The following is a 17,299-nucleotide window of genomic DNA, read 5'->3' as shown; positions in this document are numbered from 1 at the left end:
GGCAGTTAGAGGATGAATGGGTATGATTGTCGCAAAATATACAAAAGAAAGAACCCCTGTTTTGATTTGGGTTGAAACTAAATTTTTGATTTTGATTGCCACTAAGATTTTGACCTGAATTGAAAGTAAAATTTTGATTTGGATAATTTCCCTGATTTCCATGATATTTTCTTTGGTTTGGAAATTACCATAGTTTTGAAAATTGCCATTTTGTCTAAAGTTTTCCTGCCATTGGCAATTTTCATTGTCCCTAAATATTTCCTGTTTTGTAGGTTTTCATTTTTAAATTTTGGTTAGCTTTTTTGTTTGCCCACGCCCGCCTGTAATGCTGAAGCTGACGCAATTTTTTGTCTGACTTCCGACGTTTTGAACTCCTTAGACTTATTTTTCTCTTTAATTTTATTTCCTAATCTTTCTGAGGTCTCTCTAGCGTCTAATTGTTTCGCTAAAAAGTCTACTAATTTCTCTATATTGAACTCGGCGTCGTAAGACACGGCTAAACTATATTGTACTCTTATTTCCTGCGGGATGCTCACTTAAATCGCGGGACAAATTGAATACCCGCTGAACGACGTGTCAACCTCTAACGATGCCAAACTTCTTAAACTAATTTCGCACGTATTACAAAGACGGCGTAATCCCTTAACATTATTTATTTCATGCACAGTTTCTAAATGTAAAATATTTTGCATGTGGGCATGTTTTACGGTTCACGGGTAGTTGAGCGGTTTTCAAATGAGCGTTTTGGAATAAAGCTGTTCCCAAAACAGCGGTTTGCATAACCTCGTGGAAGCAAAACCGCGGTTGCTGTTTCCGCGTTTCTCAATACAGCGCTATTTCCCAAAACAGCGGTTGCTGTTTCCGCCCAAACTGTGATTGATAGGGAGGGAAATCTCTATTATATTAAGTATATAGAACAAAGAACAATATTATGCAAAAAGGAGTAATGTTATATCGGAAGTAAATATAAAATATAATTTTTTGGAAAAGGCATATTATTTTGGGAAGTTAATGAAAATGAACAACAATATTTTGGAAAAGGCGTACTTTCGTACGCTCAAGATATAAACGCTGTAATCAAAATGCGCTAAAACGAGAAATGGCTATAATGGCAAACGCGTTTATGAAAAAGCCGTTTTGGACAATGCTGTTTTGATAACACGCCCAATCGATAACATACCTGTTTTACAGCCCCTGGCTTATTATAACGGTTTTTTAAAATCCCGATCGCTTCGTCGTAACTAGCGTCAGATGCGTGTAAGCCTTTTAAAGTGTCTTTGGCCTCTCCGGCTAAATGCGACTCTAACTGAAATAATTTATAAATTAGAATTAAAATGAGATCTGCTACTTCATGGAGGATTTTTTTTAAAAAACTTTAATTAAAAGTGTTAATACGGGAGCTTTCGGACCGCGGTCCCTCTTCAGCCGTTGTTAAATTTAAAATGTTTAATTAATACACAACTAATAATTCTTTTTTTTTACACACATATTTTTTATCTATAGACAGTGATACGCCCCCTATTTTTTAAGATTAAACCCCCCCAACCATTTGTATTTATCAACCCTTGGTCTAAGTTCAAACATAATAATAAAACTATGTTATGCTCAATGTACCAAAAGCCTACACACGCGAAAACCTTCTTAAACTTTCAATCCTCACATAGTGATAATATTAAAATAGGTATTGTAAAATCGTTTAAAAATAGAATAGAAACTTTATCGGATGATGTTGTAAATGATAAAAAGAAATTTAAAAAACAATTCATAGCAAGCGGATACCCTAATCACATTGTTGACCAAATATTTAATAACCATGATGTAAAGAATAATATAATTAAGGAAAAACCAGATCACATCATTTCATTAACCTATATTAAAGGAATAACAGAGAAAACAAAAAGACAATTTAAAAAATATAATTTAACCCTAGTCAGTAAAATAGCAAATACGTTAAAATCAGAATTAATAAAGAATAGACCAAAAATAGATAAAATGAAAAAAACGGGAGTGGTGTATGAAATTCAATGTAATTGCAACAAGAAATATGTACGTCAAACAAAACGACAATTAAGAAAAAGACAAATGGAACACAAAAATTGTGTTAAAAAATTAGACGAAAATAATGGATTGGCAGCTCACATTAAAAAAGAAAACGACCATCAAATTGAATGGGATTCAATAGAAGTTTTATGTCAAGAGACGAATTGGTATAAACGATGCTTCAAAGAAGCAGTTTATATTAAGGATAGAGCAAAATTGAACTTAGACCAAGGGTTGATAAATACAAATGGTTGGGGGGGGTTTAATCTTAAAAAATAGGGGGCGTATCACTGTCTATAGATAAAAAATATGTATGTAAAAAAAACTGAATTATTAGTTGTGTATTAATTAAACATTTTAAATTTAACAACGGCTGAAGAGGGACCGCGGTCCGAAAGCTCCCGTATTAACACTTTTAATTAAAGTTTTTTAAAAAAAATCCTCCATGAAGTAGCAGATCTCATTTTAATTCTAATTTATAAATTATTTCAGTTAGAGTCGCATTTAGCCGGAGAGGCCAAAGACACTTTAAAAGGCTTACACGCATCTGACGCTAGTTACGACGAAGCGATCGGGATTTTAAAAAACCGTTATAATAAGCCAGGGGCTGTAAAACAGGTATGTTATCGATTGGGCGTGTTATCAAAACAGCATTGTCCAAAACGGCTTTTTCATAAACGCGTTTGCCATTATAGCCATTTCTCGTTTTAGCGCATTTTGATTACAGCGTTTATATCTTGAGCGTACGAAAGTACGCCTTTTCCAAAATATTGTTGTTCATTTTCATTAACTTCCCAAAATAATATGCCTTTTCCAAAAAATTATATTTTATATTTACTTCCGATATAACATTACTCCTTTTTGCATAATATTGTTCTTTGTCCTATATACTTAATATAATAGAGATTTCCCTCCCTATCAATCACAGTTTGGGCGGAAACAGCAACCGCTGTTTTGGGAAATAGCGCTGTATTGAGAAACGCGGAAACAGCAACCGCGGTTTTGCTTCCACGAGGTTATGCAAACCGCTGTTTTGGGAACAGCTTTATTCCAAAACGCTCATTTGAAAACCGCTCAACTACCCGTGAACCGTAAAACATGCCCACATGCAAAATATTTTACATTTAGAAACTGTGCATGAAATAAATAATGTTAAGGGATTACGCCGTCTTTGTAATACGTGCGAAATTAGTTTAAGAAGTTTGGCATCGTTAGAGGTTGACACGTCGTTCAGCGGGTATTCAATTTGTCCCGCGATTTAAGTGAGCATCCCGCAGGAAATAAGAGTACAATATAGTTTAGCCGTGTCTTACGACGCCGAGTTCAATATAGAGAAATTAGTAGACTTTTTAGCGAAACAATTAGACGCTAGAGAGACCTCAGAAAGATTAGGAAATAAAATTAAAGAGAAAAATAAGTCTAAGGAGTTCAAAACGTCGGAAGTCAGGCAAAAAATTGCGTCAGCTTCAGCATTACAGGCGGGCGTGGGCAAACAAAAAAGCTAACCAAAATTTAAAAATGAAAACCTACAAAACAGGAAATATTTAGGGACAATGAAAATTGCCAATGGCAGGAAAACTTTAGACAAAATGGCAATTTTCAAAACTATGGTAATTTCCAAAACCAAAGAAAATATCATGGAAATCAGGGAAATTATCCAAATCAAAATTTTACTTTCAATTCAGGTCAAAATCTTAGTGGCAATCAAAATCAAAAATTTAGTTTCAACCCAAATCAAAACAGGGGTTCTTTCTTTTGTATATTTTGCGACAATCATACCCATTCATCCTCTAACTGCCAAAATTATGGTATAGAAGATAAGAAAAGAATGTTAACAGAACAGAATAGGTGTTTTATTTGCATAAAAAGGGGACACATGGCTGAAAAATGTTTCTCAAATTATAAAACTTGTAAAATCTGTAATGGTAGTCATAACGTAGCTGTTTGTAGTGAAAATAAAGCCAATATCCAAAATTTAGGTAATAGAAAAGCACAACAAAATCAGGAACAAACTGCAGTTAAATCCACAGTTAAAAACAGTGGGGTGGCGTAGCGGTTAGCGCTTTCGCCTCGCAGCAAGAGGATCCCGGGTTCGATCCCGGACTGTGGCACCGGGTGAAAATCTGGGAACAAATCCTTCTGCGTCGAGTTTGCAAGTTCTCTCCCCGCCTGTTAAAAGGAGTTTTCCTCCGCGGTCTAACCCGGTTTCTCCTTTCCATCAAAACTTGCTGAGGTTAACGGTAATAGTTAGTATAGGGCGCTGTAGGTTAGCTGTGGCATAGGGGCTAGCCACCACCCCTCTATGCAATGTAAAGGGACCCACCTGTAAACAAGCCATAGGCTTAGTGTGGACATCCCTTCTTAGACAAAGCCTAGATTATTATTATTATTATTATTATTATTAGAGAGGAGTTAGCCCAGAAATTAGAATTACCAGTAGTGGGAAAACAAACAGTTACGCTATACAATTTCGCCAACAAATCGCCAAATTCAGAAATAAGAAAAGTAGTAAAATTAAACCTTCAAAGTCAGGTAGACCCTAATAAAACAATAGAAATTCAAGCAGTGGTCCTTCCTTACTTGTGCGAAGCTATTTCCACTAAGGAATTTGATCAGGTGGAAAGATTAATGGAACAAAAGGGATTGAAATTATGCGACCCCCAAGTCAATCTAAAATGGGGGATACAAATGTTGAAATTTTAATTGGACGGGATTATTATTGGGAAATAGTTACCGGAAAGGTAGAAAGGTTTACGAAAAATTTGGTCTGTTTGGAAACTCACTTTCACTAAAAACCAGCACCGCTCTCCCAAATAGGAACGTTCCTATTTGGGAGAGCGGTGCTGGTTTTTAGTGAACACGAAACCGACTGAAAAATCTCGTGTTGTTTTGTTGATTTTTTGTTCTGTTATTTTCTTAAAGTTTTTAGTTTTAAGAATTCTCAGCTAATTCTGAGGTTACGTTTTAATTTTTTCTATTGTTCCTTAGCTAAATCTAAGGTTACTTTTATTGAATAAAGACGAGTTTGTTTTTTAAGTTTAAAGTTTTATTTTTACCATGACAAGTTTTAGTACTTCCCTCCTGAGAAGCTAAAAATCCAGTATTCAAGCAGTATACCTTTATGGTTTTTAATTAGGCCTTAATTAAAACTAATAAGATTAAAGTTTGGAGGATTTTATTTAAATTTTTTATGTATAGTTTATTTTTCAAGAAATATCTTTTTATAAGTACTTGATTTCTGGCGGCATACGTATATTAATAATGAAGAAGAATTAATAAAAATAACAACTTTGTTTACGCAATTAAAAAACATGGGTAATGTGTGTAAAAGCACTTAAATAAAGATATTATTTTTACCTCTCCGTGTGACGTAGTCCAGAATAGGTTCTGAACGGCCGTGTCTGTGTGTCTGTCTGTCCGTTGTTACACCCACGTAACCGCGTTCGCAGTTTGCGTATCGGAGCAAACGTGTTCCCAATTTCCGGACCGCATTGACAGTTCACAGAAATTTGGAAAATTGTATTTCTCTCCGTTGGCTACTCTATACTTGAGTTCTCACACCACCATGTTTGGTCTTCGTCCATCCCACATGAACACCAGTCTGGTACTTTTCTGGCATCCAACACCACCATTTTCTGTTCTTTGTCAATTCCACATTGAAAACAGTCTGCACTTACACTGGCTTCTAACACCACCATCCACTGGTATTACGTCTATTGCAGATAGACACCAATGTGTATAATTGGCTTCTACTCCATTATCATCGTTTGGTTTCAAGACATACGCGGCGATCAGCTAGGGTTACGAGAAACGTCTAGCCTCCCTAATAGCCCAGGACTTTTAGGGTTTGACCTAGAACATTTGAACATAAAGATGAAAATTGGTACATGTGTTATTTTTGACCCAACAAAAAATATACTAAAAGTCCCTTACTGTAGAGCGCGAGCTTTCGCCGCCATCTTGGAAAATGGTCGCCGGGAATGCCAGCATCAATGTATTCCACTTTCTTCTTCAAAAATTACGAAAATTGGCACACAATATGACTGAGACCACATGAGCATCATAGAAAAATTGTACAGCTCTGTGTTTGATAGTTTAGTCGCCATATTGGAAAATGGTCGCCGTGAATGCTAGGTACAGTATATTTCACCATGCTGTTGGAAAATTATGAAAATTGATAGGTATTATAATCAAAGCTTTGTAAACCTCATAGTAAAATATTGAAGCCATTCATGAGACAGTTTTGCATACATATTGGAAAATGGCCGCCGGGAATGTCATTTAGATACAGTATATTCTTCAAAAATTATCAAAATTGGTAATAATTATGTTGAAGACCGTCTAAACATCATTATTGAATATCGAAGACATGGTACTTATAGTTTGGGCGCCATCTTGGAAAATGACTGCTAGAAATACTAAATATATTTCAAACATATAAATCTTTTCGAAATTCCTAGATTGAGTAGATGATTTTCATTAACGTTATAAACACAAAAAAATAGCCATCTCTAAGTCGATATTATCGACGCCATCTTTAAAAATAGCCACTCGAAAAATATTAGCCTAAATTCTGAGAGAAAGAAAAGTTATTCAAAGCTGTAATTCTCTACATGTTGATTAGGGTATATAATTTAATATGGGTGTTTATACATTCTCGTGTTGTTATAGATTAGATTTAAGACAAATCTCTAACAGTTCGTTCATATTCATGTCGTCAATCTGAATTTTTTCTCAATAATTGCATGTCAGAGGCCTTGATTAGGCGCAGCACCTAGCTGGGGGCTCATCATATTCCAAATTGAACCAGCGCAAACGCCGTCAGGGCACACGGGATCGGCCAGCGGCCCCGACAAACGCCCCTTGAGCAGGTGACAGAAGCTGGACACCGTCAGCGGCGAACCCAGCCAGAATGTGGTCGGTGACAGGATTAAGGCAGCAGGAGGCTCGAGGGGACGGAGGATTTCCCTCCAAGCACATCAGTGCCACACGACCGAAACAATGTATTCGCGACCCTCAGAGGGTTGCCAATAGCGGGTTGAGCCAATTAAGGCAACACCTGGGCGGGGGCGAAGCGGCCGAGCAAAAACTTCAGCGAACGGGGCAAGGAACGGTCTGAACCAAGGGCGAACCCAAGCAACTCCCGAACCGGCAAACCGAACTCGGGCCCCTTCCGCTACAAGAAGCCCTTTTGCTCTGATCCATCACAGCTAGTACAGCGACAATGTCCACGCAATCCTGAGTAAACTAATTGGGATCGTCTACATCCTCAGTTCTTCACACAGATAATGAGTATTAAATGTTGATCTTGAGTGGCGTGAATGGGACTTAGGATTCGGGATCGCGAACCCATCCCCATTCTTGGCGGTTTAAATCGTTTCCAAGCCATTGTAGTAGCGGATTGTCTTGGTTCTTTTGCTAGACTATCACAACCGAATTGAAAATCTTCAGTCTTAAATCTGAAAGCAAAACCACAGCAAGAAGAGAATCTCAATCGAGACAATTGAGAAAAAAAGGTTCAGAGAACACTTCTTTCATTTACATGCTGTAACTGGATATGGTTATGATAAGGTGGGGTTTAAAGTACTGAGAGATAATCAACATCTTACAAATAGGTTGAGAGTTTTTAATGAAAATATTAAGTCAACAAGAGCTAGGAAACGATTTAATCCCGAACAGTTGGGATGGGTTCACTATCGCTAAAGTCAAAGACGCATTCACACCACTCTGATTCTTGCATCAGATATAGCTTTGCTTTTTTGTTACAGATTTTAGGATAGTAATCTTTCATTGGCCATTTTTAAAGATGGGATCGATAACTTAGACTTGGAAATAGTTATTTTTAAAGTGTTTATTACGTTCATGAAAATCATCTACTCAGTAAGGAAATATCGAAAAAATTTACATATCGGTAATATATTTGGCATTTCAAGCAGCCATTTTCCAAGATGGCGCCCAAACTATCAGCAGCACGTCTTCAATATTCAAGTATGGTGTTTAGACGGTCTTCAACAATAAAATGATCAATTTTCATAATTTTTGAAAAGTATACTGTATCTAAATGACATTCCTGGCGGCCATTTTCCAACATGGCGGCCAAACTTTCTCATGAATGGCTTCAATATTTTACTATGAGGTTCACACAGCTTACATTATAATATCTATAAATTTTCATAATTTTCCAACCACACAATGAAATAAACTGTACCTAGCATTCACGGCGGCCATTTTCCAGTATGGCTACCAAGTAGCCAAACTATCAAACACAGAGCTGTGAAATTTTACTATGATGTTCATGTGGTTACATTCAAAATATGCACCAATTTTCGTAATTTTTGAAGATGAAAGTGGAATACATTGATGCTGGCATTCCCGGCGGCCATTTTCCAAGATGGCGGCAAAAGCTCGCGCTCTACAGCAGAGAACTTTTAGTATATTTTTTGTTGGGTTAAAAACAACACGTACCAATTTTCATCTTTATGTTCAAATGTTCAAGGTCAAGCCCTTTTTGAGCCTATCTGTCCTGGCCTATAAGGTGGGATCGGCCAAGAAAGGTTTTAGCAATTGCGCTTTTTCCTTACTATTATAAGGGAATCGATTTCCATATATATATATACCAAAATTTTAAAAGAATCGAGGGGTACGCTTTAATTTAAACGTCAATATTAGCAAAGTTTGAAAAGATAATAGGTATAACTTTATTTTAATCGATTTATCTATTATTAATGTTAACTATTGAAGATTAAAATAATTAAAAATAATTTATTTCAATATTAAAGATAATACATTTATTTTGTATCAACAAATATTTTTTGGTGCTAAGATTGCTTTAGAAAAATCTAAACGGTTAGGCATTGGTAAAAAGACATGTGTAAGCTATTTGCAGAGATGGTAATTGTTTTACTCGTTTTAAAGAAGACTGAAGCTTCCACTATTGTGTTTATGCTCCTTGTTTGTTTGACTGAAAACATCTAGGTTTAGATAAAAGTCAGACAAAAAATTTCTAAAATATATATTTTAAATCTAATCAGATACACCCACCTAGTTGAAAATAGACCTTTTAAATTTGCGGGAGCCATTCTTGAGAATTTTTCTTTGCTTGTAGGTTGTCAATTTATCAACCAGTAAATATTTGTGTTTGGAAGTTGGATATTAAGTCAAATTAAGTGGTTGTAAAAAGCCAGCAGGTTTTTGCCGCTTCTTTTTGTGAGTATTTGATTTTTGTATGTAAAATGGAGGAAGATAATGTTGAGAGTAAGGATGAAATGCGGAAGCGCAAAGCGCGGGAAAGGATGAGGGCAAAAAGGTCGACGTTTTCATTGGATACTTAAGGTTATATAATCTTCTCGACACGGAGAGGTAATATTTTGGTTTTCCCAACTTGTTACCTCTCCAAGTGACGTATGTCACGGAGAGGTTCTAATTTCGATGTGTCTGTGTGTGTCTCTCTGTTGTTACACCAACGTGACCGCGTTCGCAGTTTTCAAATCGGAGCAAACGTGTTCTCTATTTCCGGAAATTTCGAAAATTGTATTACACTTACAGGCTATTCCTCCATTGCTTATCTAACACCACCAGTCTCTGGTCTTTGTCCATCCCACATGGACACCAGTCTTTACACACTGGCTTCTAATCACAATCATCTGCTTCTCTTTGCCCATCCCACATGGACACCAGTCTGTACACAATGACTTTTAATCACCACCCTCTTGTGGTCTTTTTCCATCCCACATGGACACCAGTCTGTACACACTGGCTTCTAATCACCACCATCATCTGCTCTTTGTCCATCATACATGGACACCAGTCTGTACATCTGGCTTCTAACACCACCATCTTCTGGTCTTTGTTTTCGTCCATCCCACATGGACACCAGTCTTTACACCTGGCTTCTAACACCACCATCTTCTGGTCCTTGTTTCTGTCCATCCCACATGGACACCAGTCTGTACACCTGGTTTCTACTCCATCATCATCGTTAAGGTTAAGACGTACGCGGCGATCGGCTATGGTTACGAGAAACGTCTAGCCTTCCAATGGAGGGGCTTCCACCAAAGGGTCACGCAATTGCGCTGTTCTTACCTATAGCTGCGATCCGAAACCTTTATATACTACCTATTCGAGTAAGGCGAAGCAACCGGCGTTTGCTTCATTTCAAACGCCAACATTAGTCAAGTCTCTCAAGAATGATTAATTATTCTTTATCAAAACGATGTAACGCTCAATAAGGCGAACAACTAACGAAGAAAATATTTAATATTAATTATATTTATTTTAATATTTAAGCTAATCTTGTTTCTCAACTCAAAGTTAATACGGAAAGAGTTAAAAAGCAGTCTATGTTTTTGTCCGTGTGTGTCTGTCCATTACAAATGCGCTGTGTTAGCAGTTTTCCTTGTGTTGATGTGTAAGGAAATCATACAGAACCTTAATATTCCTTTTTTCCACAATATAAAGTGAATATGTGGAAATATTTTTTGTAATTCCGATGCCTTTAGTAGTTTTGTAGCTTGAAAGCTCCGCTTCATTTTGATATTCCAAAGATTTTTTTTAATATTGTTATTTTAAATGGCTGTTTATATATTACTTAAGCTACACTACATCAGTATATAGAATAATCCTTGGTTTAGTAATTTCATGAAGAAAGCTAAGGCCTAGAATCCGACGGGGTTATGAAGTATTATCCGCAGTAGGCTTAGTGAAACAAAGAGTAAATAATTGAGGCCTGAGGTGAAGTAAATTTTGGGGTTTTATTTTCGTGTCTGAAATGAAGAGACATCAACGGTTCAGAGTGAGCCGAAAGTTAAATACACTCTTAAATAATCAGGTTAAGAATTTATTATAGAAGAAAAGATCAAGGTGGCAATTAGATTAGTAAAAGGGCTAGTGGTAAACGGGTAGTAGCTTCAGAGTTTTTATTCTCTTTATGGTGCGTATTGACTATCAGTGCGTCTAGCTACAATTTAGCTTTAGTGTTATTCAACGTTAACACTCATGTTGACAAACTAAGAATATTGTTGAGGTGAGACGAGACGATAGTGTTTACACTCAAAACAAGTTGTGAATGTTGCTATCAGAATATAGGGTAAACAGGTGAAGCGTAGACTTCAAGTCCTGTTATTTTCCCCATTGACTGATTTCCATGTTTCCAAGATATATTCTTATTGGATGTAAAATGTCGTCTGCTTTACTGTTTATTCGCTATGCTTGGAATACTGCTTCAATATTTCGCAGGGATGTTGATTTATTTGATTTTATGGATTTTTATTGAACTACTAGATAGTAAATTACCAACATGAAAACTTTTGAGTCAAAATTAACCAAAAGCAAAATAATCATGACATTTAAGCAGCTATTGGATATTATTCCTATTCAAATGCTTGTATAAAAGGACTAGCTTGACCGCTAATTCATTTCCTAGCCTTTCCAGCAAGACAAACTAGAGTTCTGGGAAAAACTTAAACTGAAATATACCAAAACCATGATTATTTTTCATTTTCTAGTTAAGTTTCTTCTCGAGTTTCTTAAACTACTTCTTGGAATCTTAGAAAACATTTTTTAAAAATAAAAGTATATTCTTGATTTTAGTCAAATACTTTTTTTTAAAAAAATCGCTTGATTTAAATCATGATTTAAAAAAGTGATTTAAATCAAACTGATTTAAATCAAACAACCCTGATATTTCGTAAATTTTTAATTCAAAAAAGAGAAATAATTCCATATCTAGGTAAGTTTGTAGTAGTAGATCTCTTGACTCGGAGAGGTAATATTTTGTTTTTCCCAACTTGTTTTTGCCTATATGCAAGCAACTATTATTATAAGTTTTTCAAAATTAAATAGGTAAGAAAAGTAGTTCAAAAATCATAACAACGAGGCTCCGACGAGAATCGAACTCATGATCTCCTGTTTACGAGACAGGCGCTTTAACCACTAAGCCTCGGAGCCCATGTTCCGTAGTGAGATTAATGCTAAATATTTCAGTAATTTAACTCATTTGCACTTTTACCCTATTTTTTGCATATATGCATATCTCAAGCAACCATTATTTTTATTTTTTCAAAATTAAATAGGTAAGAAAACTAGTTCAAGTATCATAACAGCAAGGCTCCGAAAAGAATCGAACTCATGATCTCCTATTTACGAGACTGGCGCTTTAACCACTAAGCCACGGATCCCTTGCTATGGAGCGATATGAATGCTGAATATTTCAGTAGTTTTACAAAATTTACTCGTTTGTAGTTTTACCCTTTTTTTGCATATTTGCATATCTCAAGCAACTATTATTTTTAGTTTTTCAAAATTTAATAGCTACGGAAACTAGTTCAAGTATCATAACGAGGCTCCAACGAGAATCGAACTCATGATCTCCTGTTTACAAGACAGGCGCTTTAACCACTAAAAAACGGAGCCCTCGTTGTGTAGCGAGACTAATGTTGAATATTTCAGTAATTTAACTCATTTGCATTTTAACATTGTTTGCATATATGCACATCTCAAGCAACAATTATTTTTAGTTTTTCAAAATTAAATAGCTACGAAATCTAGATAAAGTATCATAACAACGAGGCTCCGACGAGAATTGAACTCATGATCTCCTGTTTACAAGACAGGAGCTATAACCACTAAGCCACGGAAGCCTTTGTTGTGAAGCGAGATTAATGCTGAATATTTCAGTAATTTAACTCATTTGCACTTTTACCTTATTGTTTGCATATATGCATATCTCAAGCAACAATTATTTTTAGTTTTTAAAAATTTATAAGCTACGAAATCTAGATCAAGTATCATAACAACGAGGCTCCGAGGAGAATCGAACTGATGATCTCCTGTTTACGAGACAGGCGCTTTAACCACTAAGCCACGGAGCCCTTGTTGTGAAGCGATATGAATGCTGAATGTTTCAGTAATTTTACAAAATTTACTCGTTTGTAGTTTTACCCTATTGTTTGCATATATGCATATCTCTGGCAACTATTATTTTTAGTTTTTCAAAATTAAATAGCAAAGAAAACTAGATCAAGTATCATAACAACGAGGCTCCGACGAGAATCGAACTCATGATCTCCTGTTTACGAGACAGGCGCTTTAACCACTAAGCCACGGAGCCCTTGTTAAGCAGCTATATGAATGCTGAATATTTCAGTAATTTTACAAAATTTACTCGTTTGTAGTTTTACCCTATTGTTTGCATATATGCATATCTCAAGCAATAATTATTTTTATTATTTCAAAATTTATAAGCTACGGAAACTAGATCAAGTATCATACCAACGAGGCTCCGACGAGAATCGAACTCATGATCTCTTGTTTACGAGACAGGCGCTTAAACCACTAAAAAACGGAGCCCTTGTTGTGAAGCGAGATTAATTCTGAATGTTTCAGTAATTTAACTCATTTGCACTTATACCTTATTGTTTGCACATATGCATATCTCAAGCAACAATTACTTTTAGTTTTAAAAAATTTATTAGCTTCGAAATCTAGATCAAGTATCATAACAACGAGGCTCCGACGAGAATCGAACTGATGATCTCCTGTTTACGAGAGAGGCGCTTTAACCACTAAGCCAAGGAGCCCTTGTTGTGAAGCGATACGAATGCTGAATATTTCAGTAATTTTACAAAATTTACTCTTATGTATATTTACCCTATTGTTTGCATATATGCATATCTCTAGCAACAATTATTTTTAGTTTTTCAAAATATATTAGCTACGAAATCTAGATCAAGTATCATAACAACGAGGCTCCGACGAGAATCGAACTCATGATCTCCTGTTTACGAGACAGGCGCTTTAACCAATAAGCCACGGAGCCCTTGTTAAGCAGCTATATGAATGCTGAATATTTCAGTAATTTTACAAAATTTACTCGTTTGTAGTTTTACCCTATTGTTTGCATATATGCATATCTAAAGCAACAATTATTTTTAGTTTTTCAAAATTTAATAGCTTCGGAAACTAGTTCAAGTATCATAACAACGAGGCTCCGTCGAGAATTGAACTCATGATCTCCTGTTTACAAGACAGGAGCTATAACCACTAAGTCACGGAAGCCTTGTTGTGAAGCGAGATTAATGCTGAATATTTCAGTAATTTAACTCATTTGCACTTTTACCTTATTGTTTGCATATATGCATATCTCAAGCAACAATTATTTTTAGTTTTTCAAAATTTAATAGCTACGAAATCTAGATCAAGTATCATAACAACGAGGCTCCGACGAGAATCGAAGTGATGATCTCCTGTTTACGAGACAGGCGCTTTAACCACTAAGCCACGGAGCCCTTGTTGTGAAGCGATATGAATGCTGAATATTTCAGTAATTTTACAAAATTTACTCGTTTGTATATTTGCCCTATTGTTTGCATATATGCATATCTCTGGCAACTATTACTTTTAGTTTTTCAAAATTAAATAGCAAAGAAAACTAGATCAAGTATCATAACAACGAGGCTCCGACGAGAATCGAACTCATGATCTCCTGTTTACGACACAGGCGCTTTAACCACAAAGCCACGGAGCCCTTGTTAAGCAGCTATATGAATGCTGAATATTTCAGTAATTTTACAAAATTTACTCGTTTGTATTTTTACACTAATGTTTGCATATATGCATATCTCAAGCAACAATTATTTTTCCTTTTTCAAAATTTAATAGCTACGGAAATTAGTTCAAGTATTATAACAACGAGGCTCCGACGAGAATCGAACTCATGATCTCCTGTTTACTAGACAGGCGCTTTAACCACTAAGCCACGGAGACCTTGTTGTCAAACGAGATTAATGCTGAATATTTCAGTAATTTAACTCATTTGCACTTTTACCTTATTGTTTGCATATATGCATATCTCTAGCAACAATAATTTTTAGTTTATCAAAATTTAATAGCTTCGGAAACTAGTTCAAGTATCATAACAACGAGGCTCCGACGAGAATTGAACTCATGATCTCCTGTTTACAAGACAGGAGCTATAACCACTAAGTCACGGAAGCCTTGTTGTGAAGCGAGATTAATGCTGAATATTTCAGTAATTTAACTCATTTGCACTTTTACCTTATTGTTTGCATATATGCATATCTCAAGCAACAATTATTTTTAGTTTTTCAAAATTTAATAGCTACGAAATCTAGATCAAGTATCATAACAACGAGGCTCCGACGAGAATCGAACTGCTGATCTCCTGTTTACGAGACAGGCGCTTTAACCACTAAGCCACGGAGCCCTTGTTGTGAAGCGATATGAATGCTGAATATTTCAGTAATTTTACAAAATTTACTCGTTTGTATATTTGCCCTATTGTTTGCATATATGCATATCTCTGGCAACTATTACTTTTAGTTTTTCAAAATTAAATAGCAAAGAAAACTAGATCAAGTATCATAACAACGAGGCTCCGACGAGAATCGAACTCATGATCTCCTGTTTACGACACAGGCGCTTTAACCACAAAGCCACGGAGCCCTTGTTAAGCAGCTATATGAATGCTGAATATTTCAGTAATTTTACAAAATTTACTCGTTTGTATTTTTACACTATTGTTTGCATATATGCATATCTCAAGCAACAATTATTTTTCCTTTTTCAAAATTTAATAGCTGAGGAAATTAGTTCAAGTATTATAACAACGAGGCTCCGACGAGAATCGAACTCATGATCTCCTGTTTACTAGACAGGCGCTTTAACCACTAAGCCACGGAGACCTTGTTGTCAAACGAGATTAATGCTGAATATTTCAGTAATTTAACTCATTTGCACTTTTACCTTACTGTTTGCATATATGCATATCTCTAGCAACAATTATTTTTAGTTTTTCAAAATTTAATAGCTTCGGAAACTAGTTCAAGTATCATAACAACGAGGCTCCGTCGAGAATTGAACTCATGATCTCCTGTTTACAAGACAGGAGCTATAACCACTAAGTCACGGAAGCCTTGTTGTGAAGCGAGATTAATGCTGAATATTTCAGTAATTTAACTCATTTGCACTTTTTTCTTATTGTTTGCATATATGCATATCTCAAGCAACAATTATTTTTAGTTTTTAAAAATTTATAAGCTACGAAATCTAGATCAAGTATCATAACAACGAGGCTCCGACGAGAATCGAACTGATGATCTCCTGTTTACGAGACAGGCGCTTTAACCACTAAGCCACGGAGCCCTTGTTGTGAAGCGATATGAATGCTGAATATTTCAGTAATTTTACAAAATTTACTCGTTTGTATATTTACCCTATTGTTTGCATATATGCATATCTCTGGCAACTATTACTTTTAGTTTTTCAAAATTAAATAGCAAAGAAAACTAGATCAAGTATCATAACAACGAGGCTCCGACGAGAATCGAACTCATGATCTCCTGTTTACGACACAGGCGCTTTAACCACAAAGCCACGGAGCCCTTGTTAAGCAGGTATATGAATGCTGAATATTTCAGTAATTTTACAAAATTTACTCGTTTGTATTTTTACACTATTGTTTGCATATATGCATATCTCAAGCAACAATTACTTTTATTATTTCAAAATTTATTAGCTACGGAAACTAGATCAAGTATCATACCAACGAGGCTCCGACGAGAATCGATCTCATGATCTCCTGTTTACGAGACAGGCGCTTAAACCACTAAAAAACGGAGCCCTTGTTGTGAAGCGAGATTAATTCTGAATGTTTCAGTAATTTAGCTCATTTGCACTTTAACCTTATTGTTTGCACATATGCATATCTCAAGCAACAATTACTTTTAGTTTTAAAAAATTTATTAGCTACGAAATCTAGATCAAGTATCATAACAACGAGGCGCCGACGAGAATCGAACTGATGATCTCCTGTTTACGAGACAGGCGCTTTAACCACCAAGCCAAGAAGCCCTTGTTGTGAAGCGATATGAATGCTGAATATTTCAGTAATTTTACAAAATTTACTCGTTGTATATTTACCCTATTGTTTGCATATATGCATATCTCTAGCAACAATTATTTTTAGTTTTTCAAAATATATTAGCTACGAAATCTAGATCAAGTATCATAACAACGAGGCTCCGACGAGAATCGAACTCATGATCTCCTGTTTACGAGACAGGCCCTTAAACCACTAAAAACAGAGCCCTTAATGTGAAGCGAGATTAAAGCTGATATGTCAGTAATTTAACTCACTTGCACTTTTACCTTATTGTTTGCATATATGCACATCTCAAGCAAGAATTACTTTTAGTTTTTAAAAATTTATAAAGCTACGAAATCTAGATCAAGTATCATAACA

General features: G+C 35.6%; 13 non-coding genes across 13 annotated transcripts; all 13 read right to left on the bottom strand.

Annotated features, from left to right (window-relative positions):
* Positions 1-11,912: 11,912 nt before the first annotated feature.
* Positions 11,913-11,985, bottom strand: TRNAT-CGU (transfer RNA threonine (anticodon CGU)). The gene has a single exon. It is a non-coding gene; the product is annotated as a tRNA-Thr (tRNA).
* A 619-nt stretch (positions 11,986-12,604) lies between these two features.
* On the bottom strand, positions 12,605-12,678 carry TRNAT-UGU (transfer RNA threonine (anticodon UGU)). Its single transcript has one exon. It is a non-coding gene; the product is annotated as a tRNA-Thr (tRNA).
* A 157-nt stretch (positions 12,679-12,835) lies between these two features.
* TRNAT-CGU (transfer RNA threonine (anticodon CGU)) lies at positions 12,836-12,908 on the bottom strand. The gene has a single exon. It is a non-coding gene; the product is annotated as a tRNA-Thr (tRNA).
* Positions 12,909-13,074: 166 nt separating this feature from the next.
* On the bottom strand, positions 13,075-13,147 carry TRNAT-CGU (transfer RNA threonine (anticodon CGU)). The gene has a single exon. It is a non-coding gene; the product is annotated as a tRNA-Thr (tRNA).
* A 635-nt stretch (positions 13,148-13,782) lies between these two features.
* On the bottom strand, positions 13,783-13,855 carry TRNAT-CGU (transfer RNA threonine (anticodon CGU)). Its single transcript has one exon. It is a non-coding gene; the product is annotated as a tRNA-Thr (tRNA).
* Positions 13,856-14,251: 396 nt separating this feature from the next.
* On the bottom strand, positions 14,252-14,324 carry TRNAT-CGU (transfer RNA threonine (anticodon CGU)). The gene has a single exon. It is a non-coding gene; the product is annotated as a tRNA-Thr (tRNA).
* A 166-nt stretch (positions 14,325-14,490) lies between these two features.
* On the bottom strand, positions 14,491-14,563 carry TRNAT-CGU (transfer RNA threonine (anticodon CGU)). Its single transcript has one exon. It is a non-coding gene; the product is annotated as a tRNA-Thr (tRNA).
* Positions 14,564-14,729: 166 nt separating this feature from the next.
* Positions 14,730-14,803, bottom strand: TRNAT-AGU (transfer RNA threonine (anticodon AGU)). The gene has a single exon. It is a non-coding gene; the product is annotated as a tRNA-Thr (tRNA).
* A 386-nt stretch (positions 14,804-15,189) lies between these two features.
* On the bottom strand, positions 15,190-15,262 carry TRNAT-CGU (transfer RNA threonine (anticodon CGU)). The gene has a single exon. It is a non-coding gene; the product is annotated as a tRNA-Thr (tRNA).
* Positions 15,263-15,428: 166 nt separating this feature from the next.
* Positions 15,429-15,501, bottom strand: TRNAT-CGU (transfer RNA threonine (anticodon CGU)). The gene has a single exon. It is a non-coding gene; the product is annotated as a tRNA-Thr (tRNA).
* A 166-nt stretch (positions 15,502-15,667) lies between these two features.
* Positions 15,668-15,741, bottom strand: TRNAT-AGU (transfer RNA threonine (anticodon AGU)). Its single transcript has one exon. It is a non-coding gene; the product is annotated as a tRNA-Thr (tRNA).
* A 386-nt stretch (positions 15,742-16,127) lies between these two features.
* TRNAT-CGU (transfer RNA threonine (anticodon CGU)) lies at positions 16,128-16,200 on the bottom strand. The gene has a single exon. It is a non-coding gene; the product is annotated as a tRNA-Thr (tRNA).
* A 166-nt stretch (positions 16,201-16,366) lies between these two features.
* On the bottom strand, positions 16,367-16,439 carry TRNAT-CGU (transfer RNA threonine (anticodon CGU)). Its single transcript has one exon. It is a non-coding gene; the product is annotated as a tRNA-Thr (tRNA).
* Between the last annotated feature and the right edge of the window lie 860 nt (positions 16,440-17,299).

Source organism: Phalangium opilio, unplaced genomic scaffold (genome assembly GCF_054372755.1).
Source record: "Phalangium opilio isolate 3A_F unplaced genomic scaffold, DU_Popi_V2 ptg000101l_1, whole genome shotgun sequence".
Classification (NCBI taxonomy): domain Eukaryota; kingdom Metazoa; phylum Arthropoda; class Arachnida; order Opiliones; family Phalangiidae; genus Phalangium; species Phalangium opilio.
Note: the sequence above shows the minus strand (reverse complement) of the source record. Positions and strands in the feature narration are given on the sequence as shown.